Below are 7,848 nucleotides of genomic sequence, written 5' to 3'. Positions count from 1 at the left end.
CACACAGATCCACTCTTCCCAGCAAAATCTCCATAATGCTACAACAGCAGGTCCACGACACTATTAGGAAGGAATCCTAGCTACTGCCTGTATTTATAGCTTTATGGACAACTAGAAAAAGCAGTCAGAAATACCAGCCACCCTGAAAGGCTGTGTCTGGGAGCAGTCCTGGGGCAGTCATTCCCTGGGCCATAGCAAGAAGAGTCCAATTCCCCCTTCTACAGTGACAGTGGGAATAGCCATTGCTCAGGCAAGTATTGTTACCTGAACATCCCTGCCCTTAAATGTAGCTCCTCTCTCTTTTCCTTAAGCCTTCACAAAACTGCTTTAACCCCCATCTGAGTGTCAGCTTGTTCTATTAAAATCTGACTTTGCCTTATTAAGTTACTACGCACGAAATGACCATAATTCAAATGCCAACAGGTGCGGGAGGGCACAGCGGGGGCAGCTGGCCCCAGAATAAACCACAGCCGTTGAAAGAGCAGCTGCCTCCTTTCTGAGGCTTCCCAAAAAAATCTCCCATTTAAACCCTCACCACGCTGGTAGACAGAGCCAAATGAATCTCTGAATTACAGCCTGGCCAGAGACTTACGCCAGCAGGTAGTTTACAGGGGACTGCAGTTACTATGTGCACAATGGGAAAAATGTTCATAGGAGAAGAAAAAAAAAAAAGGAAGTTGTTATTTAATCTTATCATAAAAAAGGCAAGAAAAAAAGTGAGCGATGCATTAAAGCAAGGTATTTATAGGGACTCAGCCTAGAATGCGTTTCTTGAGGGACTGCTAGACACCCTGCTGTTCCTCAACATACTGCCTATGAACACACACTCCATGCAGCTCCTCCTTCCAAAAAACTGCAGATCTCAGTTGCTGGGAAAGCAAACAAAAAACAACACAACATTTCACCATATATGCCATCAGCCTCCTTTTTACACTGCCCTGTCACACTGCATTGACATGTAGTCACAGAACCAGCCTAGCCCAAGGTTGGACGCAGCCCTAAAGAAAAGGCTGAAATTTCCATCATATTTTCATTTCTGGAATTGCAAGTTTTATTAATTTCTAAAATACTTGGGGCCCAAGCCCAGATACCTAACAAAAGTAGACAGATTTTTTAAGCCACCCATTTTTAAAAACCCACATTCGTACTTTTTTTTAAAACAAAATGCCAGATCATGAGACATAACCAGCCCGACAATATTCCTCTGAACTCTAACTGCAAGGAATCAAGGTAACATTACCTACACTACTCTTACTCCTTAAAAATTAAAGCAGAAATAATTTTTACAGATAAAACAGATGAAAACAAAGAGAATATTCCTCTCCCATTAAACTGAGACTGAGTCTTAAAGTATTTCATAGAGCTGCACAGGGAATGGATTGTTCTGCTACCCAAAGGTTTTAGTAATTTTAAAAAATCCCCACCCAAATTTAAATAGAGACAAATATGTAAAAAAATGTTCATGTTCTTTTAAGACAAGAATATTGAGGTGACCTTAAATAATTAATTCATTTATAAAGAAAGGCAAGCTCCTTATATACTAGTCTCCTTCAGCTAGTGACAGCTTCAACATAAACAATTTTTTGTTTTCAAAAACATAGAAATAAGATATTTTTGAAATTTAATGGCACGTGTTTTTTAACTGAGAAACACACCAAACCTTCTCTTACAGTCAGCTTTAATTTTATCACCAAATCCCCTCCAAAAGATACCCAACCCAAAAGCACAGTTTGGAAATGCCAAAACAGCTCTGGTGCCTCATTTGTAGGAGAGCAGGGAAACCTCCTACTTTGCCTCAAAACCATTTAAAGGTTGAACTTGTTTCAATCTACTGCCTCCATACAAGTAACATAAGCATCGTTCCGAGCTCTGATCCTGGTGAAAGCCCCTCAAAAAAGGCTGCTTCCTCTTATATTTTTTGTTCACCTAAGGAAAGAAATACTCCCACGAGAAGTACCGCTGCACTCCCGTATGGCACATGATGCACCACGACCAAGCTCCTTTACCCGCAGAGAGACTGACGACGGCAGCAGCTGCAGAAGGCCACCCTGCATCTGCTCGGGCTCTGAATAGAAAAAGTAATTCTCAGTCCCTGTCATCCAACACCTCTTGGCATCGTTACATTTCCTTTGTATTTTAAATAGAACATTGTTAATGAACATACTTTCCATTACTCAATGCAACTGACAGTTTAACTTCTTGGGAGCGGGGCTAAATCCCCAGAGAAAGGTCAAGCTGCAAAACACTGGTCCTTGGCATGCAGCACTAGACGTGGTGACCAGCACTGTGCAGCAGGCACCCTATAAAACAAAGGTGGAAAGGTCAGAACGATTGAGAAGAGGTGGTCACTGAGCCCAAGAATGCAGCTCTGCTCTTGACACAGGCTGCATTCATTGAGAGCGGGCTACCACCACACATATGAGCAAAGACACCTCCACAACTGTTTATGCCAGGCCAGGGGTAGCAGAGAAGCCCCTCCAAGATGGGGATTCATATGCACTGAGCAGCACAGATTTCAGACAGCAGGGAATTACAAGAGGAGCAGCACCTCTCTGTCTAGCACCACTCGATGGTCCAGAGCCTCTGCTAGGAAAAGGCAAAGGCTGTTTTGTACTACTCTCAGTGCTTTGCTTTAGACATACCCCAGACCCAAATGGGCTTGCACAGCCATCCCCAGTATCAACAACTGCCAAAAAGACTGCCAGGCACAGCCTCCTGTCCCCATTGCCTTGCTGACATTACAGGTGCTTTCCTCTTACATGCAGGAGTTTACTGTCAAAAACATGGACATTGGGCTCTTAAAAGGAACAACTGTTTCTGCACTCCATCAATCTTCTCACTAGCCTTGGACTAGATTTTAATTTATTTTAGAAGAATTGTGTCCAGCCAGTGGTTGGTGCAGTTCTGTGCAGAAATAGAGAACAGATGGACAGGAAGGGTCATCTACCAGGGTAACAAAGCACAGCAGTCAGGTGTGCTTGATGTGTCGGGAGTTATTTACTGGTCTTAACAGCATTTGGCTGTTGTACACAATGTGCTCCACCCAGTGCCCCAACCTCATTTGGGCAAGGGCTGTTCAGACATGTCTCCTCACAGCCCTCTCTATGCAGCTTTCTTTTCTCAATCCCAGGACCTGCTAGACACTGGTCATTTCTCCCTCCCACCTACAGACTAAGAAATCAAGGAAACACAGTAACAGCTGTGTCATTCTTCCCTACAGCAAGAAGGAACAGAATGTGCACTAATTGACACAAACACCGCAGAAGCCAGCGTATATACTCACTGCCACCTCATAGCATCAGCCCAAGGCTCTGAACATTTGCCACCTATTTGGAGACATCTCAACAGCAATGTACGCGATTATTACCTATTACTGAGGTGCCTGACATCACTATATAACATTACATGCATCCTTCACACAGATCTGCTAGCCTCAACCCTCATGCCATGATGGCAAACCCAAGAGAAAGTTTGGCAAAGAGATCCTCTTTCTGGCAGGCAAACTTGGCTGTTCACATCACTACGCCCTTTCAGCCTTCATACCCATCTTCTCTACATTAGTATTGAGGTAATATAAAGCCATAGTATGTACACTACTTCTGGCTGAACAAACTCCACAAATGTAACCCTCCCAATGATGTAAACTTGCTTCCACACCGAAATATCTTCCATTTTCACATAGCTCCCCTCTTACGGTATTTCATACCATTATTACAAGAACAACTGTTCCACTTCAGCAGGTTTTCAACCCAATCTCAGTCTTTAAACATGACATGTTCAGTCTTCTTCCAAGTACTATCTTACTGTCCATGCAGTCCTGCTTCAGCTTTAAATCTACACCCTTCTTATGCCAGTGAGACTGACTTTCATAGGGATACAAGAAGTGCTCAAATATGTAATGAAAAAAAGGTGCTTCCTTAGTAACCGATTTCTCATTTATTTTAGAATGAAAAATGAAATACTTTCTCATTTACCAGGCACATTTACTTCAAAATTAAATTTGAAATGTTTCTGAAAATATAAAATTTCACTCTCACATCTACCTTCTAGATTAATTGGCACAACACATTTTAGACCACAGTTTAGTAGAGCGTTAAACTGAACTTTCCATTACCAAAATCTATGATTTGGGAGGGCAGTATAGATTACTTCATACACATTTCATTGCTCCACTGATATAGCAGTGATGGGTAGCAACACTCCTCAATCAAATTGTCTGTAGTAAAAGAAAGACTATTGCCAATCCTCTGGAAAGGCCTCGCACTAAGAAATAAATAAGACTGTTTAAAAGCAATAAAAATGCATGTGTGTATTTCCTCAGCAGCATGAAAAGTACTGTTCATGCTGGTGAAAAGAAACAGTGATGATTATTATATGCCATTATATTTTTAAACAGAAAAAACCTAATTTTTACCATGTCTCCATAGTTTACATAGTTTATTTCCTTAAGGGTGTACAGTATTCTGCTGGATGAAGGACATTTAGGCACAGAGAAATGTCACAGGGCAAATTTCAGCCAGCGGCATGGCTCCAAGGGAATTCAGCTCCTGCCCAAGCTCACAAACATCTGCTGAAGCTCACTTGGCCTCGTCATGGTCTCATGAGTGAAAGTGAGCAACAAGGAGCATGTTAAGAGAGGGACCATGACAGGTAGACAGCACAAAGTCTTGAGAAAGCCAGCAACAAAGGCAGTGGCTCCTCAGTTATGTTCTCTACAGCCATCTGGAGCATTTCTCTTTGGTGCACTGTTCTCTGTGCTGACCTTTTCCTTTCTCTCCTTTCTCACCTTTTAAAACCTCCCTGTTTTATGCCAGGCAGCAAAAGGGGTGGTCTGCTGTGCCTCTGGTCTACATCAGAGCACATCAGTTTGAACAATTTCCAACCCCTTTTGAGTATACCTAGTAGGACAGTGCTATATAGTACAGGTCACATCCATTTTCCATGAAGGCAGATCCTTAAGAGAATCAGAAGTGAGTAGGAGTGCATAACACTGCTTCCACCTCACCAAGTCCGGCCACACTTGAGGTTATTTTCCCAAGTCTCTGCTACCAGGACTAAGAGATCACAAGCAAACCCCAGGCATCACATGGAATAAGAATAAAAAAACTCCCTCTCTCATGGTTTCCAAGAAACTTGTGAAGCAGGCTTAAAAGTGAGAAGATGCAGAAACAAAGCACCCATAAGTCGTTATATTTGGGGAAAAACAAGTCTTACGTCTTTATGTCAATCACAGTTGGGGGCTTCAGGATTTGAAATTCGATTCACACTTCGTGCAGACTTGCAGTTGGGAGCCACAGAGTGCTTGTGCTGCAAGGGAAGGAGCCTTGTGATAAGACCAATTCAAAAAAAGTTTATTTTCAGAATAAAAGTATTATTTAATTCAAAGCCCTTTCTGGAACTGGCACAGCTGCATGAGCTTCTGGTTAAAAATTTCTACACGACAGCCACGCTTAACTTTTCACAGCAAGATGTAAAGAAAGAAAAAATACTGAAGAAACCCTGCAGTCAGGTATAGCTTGTAGGAAGGTCAGTATAGCACAGCATTCATAACCTCAAATATTAAGCTTATTGTCACAAAACCCCCTATTGGATTACTCCTTTATTCCTCATCCTCTGCATATGCTTCAAAGAAGCACAACAGTGATCGTCTCTGCCCACAGCTACAGCGAGGATGGCTGTATTTAGCTTCCTAGAGCCTAGCTAATTAGGTAGTCATAACAACATGACTTTCATCCACCCTGAAGTAATTTCAGCATGTCTGGGGACACCACACAGTATCAAATGCTTGGATGGAGGCTACAAAGTGCCTCTGGTCAGTTTTAAAGCCTTATAAGAAATTATGACAGAATAAGGCCTTGAAATAGCTACTAAAAAAGAAACTGCCATTCATCCCACCACTGAAGTGCTGAATAAGGGTAGAGATCCACTTCCCAAAGTAAGTAAACAAAGTTTCTAGGCTGTTTTCCAGAGTTCCTGGTACTCAGGACTCATAAAAGGTCTCTTTTCTCTGAGGAGAAGCTTCTCTTTCCAGGCTCTTGGCCCCCATTAACTAAACTCTTTTCCAGGGCTCAGGCAAACACATTCTCCCCCGAATCCCAAAAGCCCTGGCAAAACCAAGAGAAAGCTACACCTCCTTCCAGGTAAAAGGGATTAATTCCTTCCTACCATCCTGTTACAGAAGAGGCACCTATCTTAAGTGGGTGTCATTCAAGCAACAACAGGAACACTGTGCATGTTAACATGCCAGGTACACCTGGTACCCCAGGGGAAATTGGGGATTGGCATTATGTGCTCACTCCTTCGGCTATTACACTCCTCAGCTCTATCATCAATTCAGAGACATGAAAACAAAATAAGTTTTCTCTTTTACCTTTCCAAGTATCAGTTCTCCGTAGTGTTTGCTCAGGAAGACATTTTCTTTGGCTCTTTGTGAGACAAAATCTGATCCATTTTTTATTCCATGCTATACTGAACACTACCATTTCTCAAGTTGTTCTCCTCCATGCAAATGAAAGTACTTACTAACTGCCTCATTAGTTTTAAAAGTGGTTTCAATTCAGAGTTTCTCATCAGTAACATTCCTGTGTATCTGAAAAGCTAAGTTTGTTTTTAGAAGACAACAAATAAAACACCTCTGCCTTTGATTTAACTTACAAGGTTTCCTCTAGTCTGTTCCTTAGTCATTCGGAATGTATCTGATCTTCTGAGCAAGGATTGATGTTATTGCTGTATCTCTTGTGCACCCCCGATGGAATAAAAACCCAGCAGTTAGCTGGACTTGTATAGGCCACACCATACATAGTAAGAACTCATAGTAAGAACACATTTTCAGAAGAGCAAGACTTACCTACCTTCTTGGCAAATTTGCTAAGGCTGTGAAACAAGCCACACAAGGAAGACAGGCCAGTATCTATGCAAGCTCAGCGTACAGCCCTACAATCACAAAGCAGCCTTGCTAATCATCACAGCGTACCTTTCTACATCCTCTGACCCCAACACCTACACCTGTACAAGGGTGGTGCTCAGCTATTTCAAGTTCTTGAAAACAGCAAAGCATCCGTTGAAGAAATCTTTTTCCTCAGTACAGATTAAACCCATTACATTAATTTGCCCAGTTCACTAGTAGCTTTTATCACACCACTTCTGCCAAATTTGGTGCTACTCTCTTACATACAGAACAATTCTTTCCCAGCCCCTTACTAAACTGGAGATAAGGAAACTTATTTTTCTATTTGCCTGGACTAATAGGTATGTCCATGGCTGATCACCAGCTCCTGGTCTCTCTAACACAAATAGCACAAACCATGGGAATGAGTTCATACAAGCTGAAACTGAGACCTCTCAAGCTCCTTTCACAACACCAACACTGAATAGGTGAGAATGTTTGTGGTTAATGGCTGAGTTAGGCTGGATTTCAGCTCAAGACCTGTGGAGGAAATGGCAAGCAGCTCGTTAGAGCTACTGCATCCAAACCCCTGGAGACTGTTAACTGCAAAAAAGTGTTTAAATGATACATATGTATTCTGCACATAAAAAACTTACGTTAAAAGAGCAGAAAAGCTACAGAATTTAGGATTAGGAAACAATAGCGTCAACGTTACTTGACATTTATAAAGAAAGAGTGGTTCATGAGGATGGATCTCAGTGTTAGCTTTATCATTTGAGCTCTGTTAGACCAGCCAAATCGAGCAGCTTTCTCCCAAGTACCAAACAGTTAATGAACGCAAAGTCTGAAATTGTACGGATTGGTAATGCTTGAACAGAGACACTTTAAAACACTATTGGAAGTGCTTATTGCCACCACACAGGATGCCACTCATTTTGATTCTGATAGAATAAAAAGTACAG

This window comes from Phalacrocorax aristotelis, chromosome 5, assembly GCF_949628215.1.
Source record: "Phalacrocorax aristotelis chromosome 5, bGulAri2.1, whole genome shotgun sequence".
NCBI classification, from domain to species: domain Eukaryota; kingdom Metazoa; phylum Chordata; class Aves; order Suliformes; family Phalacrocoracidae; genus Phalacrocorax; species Phalacrocorax aristotelis.
Note: the sequence above shows the minus strand (reverse complement) of the source record.